Genomic DNA, 12,438 nt, shown 5'->3' with positions numbered 1-12,438 from the left:
ATCAAAATTCTAGATTAGAATTAGATATTAGAATAGAAGTCAGGTTACAAGATGTTGCATGTAACAATGGTTACATCTTGTAACCATTATCCTGACTTCTATTACAGTATTTTCCCTGCTTTTCTTTCTAAATTTACTATCTGTGTATGCATCTCTAAGCAAAAGAGTTTATTTTTTGCCTCTTCTTGACATTATAATTTCCCTCACACCAATCTGTGATAGATTATGAGCCTAAAAGTAAAAACTAAAACCACAAAGCTTTTAGAAGCAGCAGAGAAGAATATCTCCACAACCTGGAGATAGGTAAAGGATTCTTAGATAAGACATAGAAAGCAATAACCGTATAAGAAAAAAATTATAAACTTCATCAAAATTAAAAACTTTTGCTCACCAAAACCAGCATTAAAAATAAATATAGGCAATCTGTAGACTGGGAAAAATATTTGCAAAATATATACCTGAGGGTGGTTTAACATAAGAATATTAATCAATGTAGTATACCACATTAACAGAATGAAGGGAAAAAAGCACACGATCATTTCAACTGATGAAGAAAAAGGCATTTGACAAAATTTGACAGCCTTTCATGATAAAAAAAAAAAAACTTAGAAAACTAGTAGAAAGGAAATTCCTCAACATGATAAAATGTATTCATGAACCCTCCCACTCCTACCCCCCCCAAAAAGCCCACAGCTAACATCATATACAACGGTGAAAGACTAAAAGCTTTCCACTTAAGATTAAAAACAAGACAAGGATGCCTGCGTTCATTGCTGCTATTCAACACTGTACTGGAAGTTCTAGTCTGAGCAATTTTTAAAAAAGGCATCCAAATTGGAAAGGAAGAAGTAAAACTATCCTTATTTGCAGATGACATGATCCTACATATAGAAAATTCTGAAGAATACACACACACACACACACACACACACGAATACCACCACCATGATTACTAACAACAACAAAACTGCTAGAGCTAGTAAAGGAACAAATTTAGCAAATTTACAGGGTTCAAAATCAACACACAAAAGTCAGCAGTGTTTCTATACACCAGCAACGAGAAGTCCAAAAAGAAAGTCAACATCTAAAAGAATAAAATACATAGGAATAAATTTAACCAAGGGTAAAGACTTGTACATGGAAAAGTATAAAACACTGCTGAAAGAAATTAAAGACTTAAATAAAGACATCCTGTGCTCACTGACTGCAAAATTTAAGGTTGTTAAGATGGCGATACTACACAAGCGATCTACAGATTTGATGTAATTCTCATCAAAATAACAACAACCTTTTTTGCAGAAATGAAAAAGCTGATCCTCAAATTCACATGGTACCTTAAGGTGCCAAAACAATATTAAAAAAGAAGAAAAGGTTGGAAGACACATGCCATAATTTCAAAACTTACTACAAAGCTACAGTAATCAAAAGAGTGTGATGCTGGCACAAGGATGGACATATAGACCAATGGAATAGAACTGACAGTCCAGAAGTAAACCCATCCATCTATAACCAATTGATTTTTGACGAAGGTGCCAAGACCATTTTATGGAGGAAGGAGCCATCTCTTCAACAAACAGTGCCAGGACAACTGGATATCCAAACGCAAAAGAATGACGTTGGTTCCCTACAAACTCAAAATGGGTCAACTGCTATAGACTAAATGTTTGTGTCACTCCAAAATTCTTACGTTGAAATATTAACCCCTAATGTAGCGGTATTAGGAGGTGGAGACTTTGGGAGGTGATTAGACCATGAGAACAGAGCCCTCATAAGTGGGATTAGTACTGAGGCACTCACACTTACTCAGTGGTGTCCAGCCTGGCTGTGGCCGTTAGGCATCCATGCTGTGCCACGCTATGCTGTAACCAAGAACCCCACCCAGCTGCAGTGGCACCTTCAGTTTGTCTCACCTTGTGGTTACCACAGTCTGCTGAAACAGAATTTTTCAGCATGCTTCTCACCTGCTGTACTTTTCCACCCTGAGACAAAAATCAAAAACCCAGAAATGCTATGATATAAAAATAACCGCCCCACTGTGTTGGGTTGCTCGGCCTTTGCAATTTGAGTCCACTGAGACAAATGGCGGCATTTCAATAAACTCTGTTTTCCTGTTTTAAGCCTCAGTGTTTCCTGCCTCTCCCTGCAAATTCACAGTAACTCACTGCAACATTTCTTAGGGGCTCATCCAGGATGGTGGAAACAGCAGCTTGACCACCTCCCTTGTCTCTTGGTCTTGGCCCCCAGGACACCTGACAATGTGGACCACCCTCAGGTGCCAACAGAGAGTTTTCTGTGAGTGGGAAAGAGCTCGCCAGGTAGACATAGAAGTCGAACCCTGAGCACAATGGAACCCAAAGAGGCGCAGAAAACAGACCAGCGGAGCTCTGCCCATCAGACTAGGTAAGGACCTGGGTCCCACTAGGTTCTTACTCCCCGTGTGAATAGAAGGGGAGCCTGATTATCTCCCAAAGCGGGGAATGTCTTAGTACTACATTTCATGAAGGAAATCACATTCTCAAGTCAGGATTTCAGTAATTTTGGGGTGGTGAACTCCATTCTATGGAGGAAACCACATTACATTTTCGGTCAGGATTTTTGGAATTTTGGGGTGGTGAATGAAAGTGTATGAATGTGTGTGGCTGAGACATATCCTGTATACGAAGCTAGTGCGGAGTCCTGACCCACCGTTCCGTTGTGACCTCATATGGCTAAGGGTGACTCTCGCAAGAGAAGTCCTGACGTGGCATTTATAATGTCTCACCAAAGCCAAAAGGCGCTGAAATATCACTGTGAGCTGAGAGGCCAGAGACAGACAAAGCAATTGGTATAGAGTGTCTGTTGCGACACCAATCATGGGTGGAAAACATTGGAGGAACACCTAACAAACACACTCCCCTTGCTTGTATGCCGAGGAATTTTTAAAAGAGCTTTTCCGGTGACTATGGTGTCAAATTATCTCCTGATAAACTCAGGGAATTCTGTGAGGTAGACTGGCCATCTTTCAATGTAAGATGGCCCTCTGAGGGGTCCTTTAACCTTTTCCTCATCTGTCAAGTCAGGCAAGTTATTACTGACCAACATGGAAATGACCCTCAGGGCCACCCTGACCAGTATCCTTACATTAATTCTCAGGAAGAATTAGTTCATTCTCCACCCTCCTGGTTAAAGGCCTGCGTAGTAAAACACTGCAAAATTCTCCTGGCCAGAGAAATGTTGGTCCCAGGTCAGCCTCACACCCAGAGGTAACTGCTACATGTGGCCCCCAAGCCAGCTATTCTGCCCTCAGATCCAGAGAATCTGCCACCTCCCTACTTGACTGAGCCAACTGCTCTGCCATCCCCATGGCCCCCGTCACTGCCTCCTACTCCAGTGGTAACTCCTATGTCTCCTCCTTGCCCATCAGAAGGGGCCACTTTGACTCCCACTTCTCCAGAGACCTCACTGCTACCTACTCTGACCCCATATAGTCCAAGTCAGACCCAACCTTCAACCGAGTCACCATGGGGAATGACTCTCCAGATGCCACTCAGAAAAACTTGAGATCCCTTATACTATGATCAGGATGGGCACCTGCAGGGGGGACATCCCACCTTTATCTTTCAGCTGTTCACAATGACTGACCTTTTGAATTGGAAAATCAGATGCCCACATATACTGAAAAGCCCCAGGCTATGTTTGATCTAGTCCAGTCCATAATTCAGACTCATTGGCCCACCTGGATGGACTGCAGGCAGCTCCTAATGACTCTCTTCAATACAGAAGAGAAATGCCATATCAGCCAGGCGGCTCTAAAATGGCTCCAAGACCATGTCCCAGCCAGGACGCTGAATGCCCAAGAGTATGCCCAGATCCATTTTCTTGATGAGGATCCACACTCAGACCCCAACACAGGTCAGGGCTTATGGGTGCTGGAACAGTACCAAGAGTCTCTCCTGAGAAACTTAAAGACAAAAAGGAAAAAAAAAGGCTGACCAATATGAATAAGATCTCTAAAGTCCTCCAGAAGCCAGATGAAAGCCCCGTTCAATTTTATGAGAGGCTCTGTGAGGCATTCCGCCTCTACATGCCCTTTGATCTTAAACAAACTAAAAACCAGAGAATGCTCAATGCTGCTTTTGTAAAACAAGCACAGGGGATATCCACTGCAAGCTCCAAAAGCTGAAAGGATTTGCTGACATGAATGTCACCCAGCTCTTAAAAATTACAACCAAGGTGTTTGTCAACTGGGACCTGGAGGCCCACAATGAGACAAACAAAAAATGGAAAAAAGGTGGACCTCCTAGCTGCTACACTAGTCAAAGAGTCAGGACCTATGAAAGGGCCCCAAGGCCAAGGCCAAAAGCCGACCAAAGGGCAGCCACAGGACGCATCCAGTTCCAGACCACCCCTGAGGCCCAACAAATTTGCCTTTTGTCATAAAGATGGATATTAAAAGAAATAAATGTCCCCAACTCCCAGCCACCATTAAGGGCAAATTCCAGCCCCTGAGAAAGGGACAAACCTCCCAAGGAGACCACAACCCAGACAAACTGGCTACAAAAGCACCCCACCAAGATTTCATAGACTTAGCTAAACTCAAACAATATAAAAATGAAAGTAAATAGGAACAACCTGGCTCAGCTCCCTTTCCCTGGGCCCCCAGGAGACCTTGATCCAAATGATGGTAGTGGGCCAACCTATAAACTTCATGATGTACACTGGAGCCAAACATTTGGTAGTCACACAGCCTCTTGAACCTTTTTCTTGGAAACAAACCACCATAGCTGGAGCCACAAAAAAACCAACAGAAACACATCTTCTTGCTTCCCAGAAGATACAACATAGAAAAAAGAGAGGTCATTCATGAGTTCCTCTACCTGCCAGACTGTCCAATACCTCTACTTGGATGAGATCTGCTGAGTAAGTTACAGGCCCAGTCTTTCTCAAAGACTGCAGAGATGTCTCTAACTCTGGGAGATTCAGAGGCTTAGATCCTGTCCCTCACCATTCCCCAGGGGAAAGAATGGCAGTTGTTCAGCCTAAAGACCATGTCACCAACATTGCTGCAGCTTCTCTTCTGAGTGCCCAGAGTCTAAGCTGAAGACAGTATAGCAGGTCTGGCCAAGAACATTCCCCTGGTCCTAGTGGAACTGAAACCAGGGACAATGCCGGTCTGATATAAAGCAATACTACATCACCTGACAGGCCCAACAGGGGATACAAAAATATTTGAACAGACTTCTCAAATGTGGACTTTTAAGGCCATGGCAGTCCCCCTGGAACACAGCTCTATTGCTAGTTCAGAAGCCAGGGACCAATGGCTTCTGACCGGTACAAAACCTCAGGGCAGTCAACCAAGCAACTGTCACCCTACACCCTGCCATTCATAATCTGACCTTGATCCTGGCTGACACCACTTACTTCACCTGTCTGGACCTTAAAGATGCCTTCTTCCATGAAAAAGTCAAATATCTGGGGTTCTGTATCTCCCAAAGACAACGTCAACTGGGACCAGAGCACAAACAGGCTGTCTGTTCCATCCTGACCCTCAACACCCGAAGACAAGTTCATGAGTTCCTGGAGAAAACGGGTTTCTGCAAAATCTGGATCCCTAACTTTACAGTACTGGCCAAACTCCTGTATAAAATAACCAAAGGGGGAAAAAGAACCCCTGACCTAAAAAACAACTCAACGAAAGGTCTTCATGGACATTAAAAGGGGATTTATGAGTGCCCCAGGACTGGGACCGTCTAAATTAAAAAAACACAACCCTTCTTTCTATATGTCCACAAAAAATGGGATATTGTGGTGAAAGTTCTAACTCAACTTCTGGGGTCCTGACACCACCCGATGACAAATCTTTAAAAACAGCTGGACATAATGGCCTGAGACTGGCCACCCTGTCTCCAGGCAGCAGCTGCCACAACATTTCTGGGAGCTGAAACTGACAAGTTAAGTCTGAGACAAGAAATCCACCTCCACTAGAACAAAATCCTCCCCATAATTTTGTTCCAGACACAGGCTTTTCCCCTTTTGAAATCCTGTATGAAAGGCCACCCCCTATCATCAACACTACTCAAGATGATCTGACGAAGGCTGGACATGTAACTTTACAACAACTCATGGCTCTAAAAAAAAAAAACAAAACCCATGCAGATCGTTCACCATTGAGAACGATTCCCAATTAGTCTTAACACCCCTGTATACCCCTACAAGCCAGGTAGCTCTGTTTGGGTAAAAAGTAAAATGTACAGCCCCTAAAACCCCTGGGGGGGTGCCTTTTACTGTCTTGAGTTTTACTCCTACTGCAGTCAAAATAGCTGAGGTCACTCCATGAATACATCACAACAGACTCAAACCAGACACAATCTCTTGGGACGGCATTCCACACCCTACAAGTTAACTCTCCAGAAAAAAAAAAAAAAGGGATCAGAAACCACCATGGAGACCCCAATAACAATAGCCCTGCTCCAGACACTCCAGGGGCTGACTGGTTTACGCAAGGCAGAAGCTTGAGGATCCCCAAACAAAGATAAAAAACGAACTCATGTTCCCATACAAAAGTAGTCAGACTAAAACCCAAAAAGCCTCTTCAAGAGGCTGGTTTAACATATTCAGAGGGTTCAAAACCCTTACTTTATAGTTCTTTTCTTTTTTTTTTAAATTTTATTTTGTCCATATACATTGTGGCTGATTATTGCTCCCCATCACCAAAACCTCCCTCCCTCCCCCCTCCCCCCTCCCCCCCAACAATGTCCTTTCTGTTTGCTTGTCGTATCAACTTCAAGTAATTGTGGTTGTTATATCTTCTTCCCCCTCCCCCGGTTTTTTTGTGTGTGTGTGTGTGTGTGTGTGGGTGGGTGGGTGTGTGTGTGAATTTATATATTAATTTTTAGCTCCCACCAATAAGTGAGAACATGTGGTATTTCTCTTTCTGTGCCTGACTTGTTTCACTTAATATGATTCTCTCAAGGTCCATCCATGTTGTTGCAAATGGCAGTATTTCATTCGTTTTTATAGCTGAGTAGTATTCCATTGTGTAGATGTACCACATTTTCCATATCCACTCATCTGATGATGGACATTTGGGCTGGTTCCAACTCTTGGCTATTGTAAAGAGTGCTGCGATGAACATTGGGGAACAGGTATACCTTCGACTTGATGATTTCCATTCCTCTGGGTATATTCCCAACAGTGCGATAGCTGGGTCGTATGGTAGATCTATCTGCAATTGTTTGAGGAACCTCCATACCATTTTCCATAGAGGCTGCACCATTTTGCAGTCGCACCAACAATGTATGAGAGTTCATTTTAATCCGCAACCTCGCCAGCATTTATCGTTCAGGGTCTTTTGGATTTTAGCCATCCTAACTGGGGTTAGATGGTATCTCAGTGTGGTTTTGATTTGCGTTTCCTGGATGCTGAGTGATGTTGAGCATTTCTTCATATGTCTGTTGGCCATTTGTATATCTTCCTTAGAGAAATGCCTACTTAGCTCTTTTGCCCATTTTTTAATTAGGTTGCTTGTTTTCTTCTTGTAAAGTTGTTTGAGTTCCTTATATATTCTGGATATTAATCCTTTGTCAGATGTATATTTTGCAAATATTTTCTCCCACTCTGTTGGTTGTCTTTTAACTCTGTGAATTGTTTCTTTTGCTGTGCAGAAGCTTTTTAGTTTGATATAATCCCATTTGTTTATTTTTCCTTTGGTTGCCCGTGCTTTTGGGGTCGTATTCATGAAGTCTGTGTCCAGTCCTATTTCCTGAAGTGTTTCTCCTATGTTTTCTTTAAGAAGTTTTATTGTTTCAGGGTGTATATTTAAATCCTTAATCCATTTTGAGTTGATTTTAGTATACGGTGAGAGATATGGATCTAGTTTCATTCTCCTGCATATGGATATCCAGTTATCCCAGCACCATTTGCTGAAGAGACAGTCCCTTCCCCAGTGAATAGGCTTGGTGCCTTTGTCAAAGATCAGATGGCAGTAAGTGCGTGGGTTGATTTCGGGATTCTCTATTCTATTCCATTGGTCAGTGTGTCTGTTTTTATGCCACTACCATACTGTTTTGGTTATTATAGCTTTGTAGTATAACTTAAAGTCAGGTAGTGTTATGCCTCCAGCTTTATTTTTTTTGCTCAGCATTACTTTGGCTATGCGTGGTCTTTTATTGTTCCATATAAATGTCTGGATAGTTTTTTCCATTTCTGAGAAAAATGTCTTTGGAATTTTGATGGGGATTGCATTCAATTTGTTTATCACTTTGGGTAGTATGGACATTTTTACTCTGTTGATTCTTCCAATCCAAGAGCATGGGATACATTTCCATCTTCTTGTATCCTCTCTAATTTCTCTCAGCAGTGGTTTGTAGTTCTCATTATAGAGATTTTTCACCTCCTTGGTAGCATGGGATATCTTTCCATCTTCTTGTATCCTCTCTAATTTCTCTCAGCAGTGGTTTGTAGTTCTCATTATAGAGATTTTTCACCTCCTTGGTTAACTCAATTCCTAAGTATTTTATTTTTTTGGTGGCTATTGTAAATGGGCAGGCTTTCTTGATTTCTCCTTCTGCATGTTCACTATTGGAGAAAAGAAATGCTACTGATTTTTGTGTGTTGATTTTGTATCCTGCTACTGTGCTGAAATCATTTATCAATTCCAGCAGTTTTTTTGTAGAGGTTTTAGGCTGTTCGATATATAGGATCACGTCATCTGCAAACAGGGACAGTTTGACTTCATCTTTTCCAATCTGGATGCCCGTTATTTCCTTCTCTTCTCTGATTGCTCTGGCTAATACTTCCAACACTATGTTGAATAGGAGTGGTGAGAGTGGGCATCCTTGTCTAGTTCCTGTTCTTAAAGGAAAAGCTTTCAGCTTTTCCCCATTCAGGAGGATATTGGCTGTGGGTTTGGCATATATGGCTTTAATTATGTTGAGATACTTTCCCTCTATACCTAACTTATAGAGGGTCTTTGTCATGAATGAGTGCTGAACTTTATCAAATGCTTTTTCAGCATCTATAGAGATGATCATATGGTCCTTGTGTTTGAGTTTATTAATATGGTGTATCACATTTATTGATTTGCGTATGTTGAACCAACCTTGCATCCCTGGGATGAATCCCACTTGATCGTGGTGAATAATTTTACGTATGTGTTGCTGTATTCTGTTTGCTAGTATTTTAGTGAGGATTTTTGCATCTATATTCATCAAGGATATCGGCCTGTAGTTTTCTTTTTTGGTTATATCTTTACCTGGTTTTAGTATCAGGATGATGTTTGCTTCATAGAATGAGTTTGGGAGATTTGCATCCGTTTCAATCTTTTGGAATAGTTTATAAAGAATCGGTGTCAATTCCTCTTTGAATGTTTGGTAAAATTCTGCTGTGAATCCATCTGGTCCTGGGCTTTTCTTTGTTGGGAGCCTTCTGATAACAGCTTCAATCTCCTTTATTGTTATTGGTCTGTTCAAATTTTCTACGTCTTCATGGTTCAGTTTTGGGAGCTTGTGTGTGTCCAGAAATTTATCCATTTCCTCCACATTTTCAAATTTGTTGGCGTATAGTTGTTTCTAGTAGTCTCGAATGATTCCTTGTATTTCAGATGAATCAGTTGTAATATCGCCTTTTTCATTTCTTTTTTTTTTTTTCAATGTATTTATTTTATTTTATTTTTTTTTTTTTAAATTTTATTTTGTCGATATACATTGTAGCTGATTATTGCTCCCCATCACCAAAACCTCCCTCCCTTCTCCCTCCCCCCTCCCCCCCAACAATGTCCTTTCTGTTTGCTTGTTGTATCAACTTCAAATAATTGTGGTTGTTATATCTTCTTCCCCCCCCCCCCCGGTTTGTGTGTGTGTGTGTGTATGTGTGTGTGTGAATTTATATATTAATTTTTAGCTCCCACCAATAAGTGAGAACATGTGGTATATCTCTTTCTGTGCCTGACTTGTTTCACTTAATATAATTCTCTCATGGTCCATCCATGTTGTTGCAAATGGCAGTATTTCATTCGTTTTTATAGCTGAGTAGTATTCCATTGTGTAGATGTACCACATTTTCCGTATCCACTCATCTGATGATGGGCATTTGGGCTGGTTCCAACTCTTGGCTATTCTAAAGAGTGCTGCAATGAACATTGGGGAACAGGTATACCTTCGACTTGATGATTTCCATTCCTCTGGGTATATTCCCAACAGTGGGATGGCTGGGTCGTATGGTAGATCTATTTGCAATTGTTTAAGGAACCTCCATACCATTTTCCATAGAGGCTGCACCATTTTGCAGTCCCACCAACAATGTATGAGAGTTCCTTTTTCTCCGCAGCCTCGCCAGCATTTATCGTTCATAGTCTTTTGGATTTTAGCCATCCTAACTGGGGTTAGATGGTATCTCAATGTGGTTTTGATTTGCATTTCCCGGATGCTGAGTGATGTTGAGCATTTTTTCGTATGTCTGTTGGCCATTTGGATATCTTCCTTAGAGAAATGCCTACTTAGCTCTTTTGCCCATTTTTTAATTGGGTTGCTTGTTTTCTTCTTGTAAAGTTGTTTGAGTTCCTTATATATTCTGGATATTAATCCTTTGTCAGATGTATATTTTGCAAATATTTTCTCCCACTCTGTTGGTTGTCTTTTAACTCTTTTAATTGTTTCTTTTGCTGTGCAGAAGCTTTTTAGTTTGATATAATCCCATTTGTTTACTTTTCCTTTGGTTGCCCGTGCTTTTGGGGTCGTATTCATGAAGTCTGTGCCCAGTCCTATTTCCTGAAGTGTTTCTCCTATGTTTTCTTTAAGAAGTTTTATTGTCTCAGGGTGTATATTTAAATCCTTAATCCATTTTGAGTTGATTTTAGTATACGGTGAGAGATATGGATCTAGTTTCATTCTCCTGCATATCGATATCCAGTTATCCCAGCACCACTTGCTGAAGAGGCAGTCCCTTCCCCAGTGAATAGGCTTGGTGCCTTTGTCAAAGATCAGATGGCAGTAAGTGTGTGGGTTGATTTCTGGATTCTCTATTCTATTCCATTGGTCAGTGTGTCTGTTTTTATGCCAGTACCATACTGTTTTGGTTCTTATAGCTTTGTAGTATAGCTTAAAGTCAGGTAGTGTTATGCCTCCAGCTTTATTTTTTTTGCTGAGCATTGCTTTGGCTATTCGTGGTCTTTTATTGTTCCATATAAATGTCTGGATAGTTTTTTCCATTTCTGAGAAAAATGTCTTTGGAATTTTGATGGGGATTGCATTGAATTTGTATATCACTTTGGGTAGTATGGACATTTTCACTATGTTGATTCTTCCAATCCAAGAGCATGGAATATCTTTCCATCTTCTTGTATCCTCTCTAATTTCTCTCAGCAGTGGTTTGTAGTTCTCATTATAGAGATTTTTCACCTCCTTGGTTAACTCAATTCCTAAGTATTTTATTTTTTTGGTGGCTATTGTAAATGGGCAGGCTTTCTTGATTTCTCCTTCTGCATGTTCACTATTGAGGAAAAGAAATGCTACTGATTTTTGTGTGTTGATTTTGTATCCTGCTACTGTGCTGAAATCATTGATCAATTCCAAGAGTTTTTTTGTAGAGGTTTTAGGCTGTTCGATATATAGGATCATGTCATCTGCAAACAGGGACAGTTTGACTTCATCTTTTCCAATCTGGATGCCCTTTATTTCCTTCTCTTCTCTGATTGCTCTGGCTAGTACTTCCAACACTATGTTGAATAGGAGTGGTGAGAGTGGGCATCCTTGTCTAGTTCCTGTTCTTAAAGGAAAAGCTTTCAGCTTTTCCCCATTCAGGATGATATTGGCAGTGGGTTTGGCATATATGGCTTTAATTATGTTGAGATACTTTCCCTCTATACCTAACTTATAGAGGGTCTTTGTCATGAATGAGTGCTGAACTTTATCAAATGCTTTTTCAGCATCTATAGAGATGATCATATGGTCCTTGTGTTTGAGTTTATTAATATGGTGTATCACATTTATTGATTTGCGTATGTTGAACCAACCTTGCATCCCTGGGATGAATCCCACTTGATCGTGATGAATAATTTTTCGTATGTGTTGCTGTATTCTGTTTGCTAATATTTTAGTGAGGATTTTTGCATCTATATTCATCAAGGATATCGGCCTGTAGTTTTCTTTTTTGGTTATATCTTTACCTGGTTTTGGTATCAGGATGATGTTTGCTTCATAGAATGAGTTTGGGAGATTTGTGTCCGTTTCAATCTTTTGGAATAGTTTGTAAAGAATCGGTGTCAATTCCTCTCTGAATGTTTGGTAAAATTCTGCTGTGAATCCATCTGGTCCTGGGCTTTTCTTTGTTGGGAGCCTTCTGATAACAGCTTCAATCTCCTTTATTGTTATTGGTCTGTTCAAATTTTCTACGTCTTCACGGTTCAGTTTTGGGAGCTTGTGTGTGTCCAGAAATTTATCCATTTCCTCCAGATTTACAAAT

The sequence above is a fragment of the Cynocephalus volans genome, chromosome 1 (genome assembly GCF_027409185.1).
Source record: "Cynocephalus volans isolate mCynVol1 chromosome 1, mCynVol1.pri, whole genome shotgun sequence".
Taxonomy (NCBI): Eukaryota; Metazoa; Chordata; class Mammalia; order Dermoptera; family Cynocephalidae; genus Cynocephalus; species Cynocephalus volans.
Note: the sequence above shows the minus strand (reverse complement) of the source record.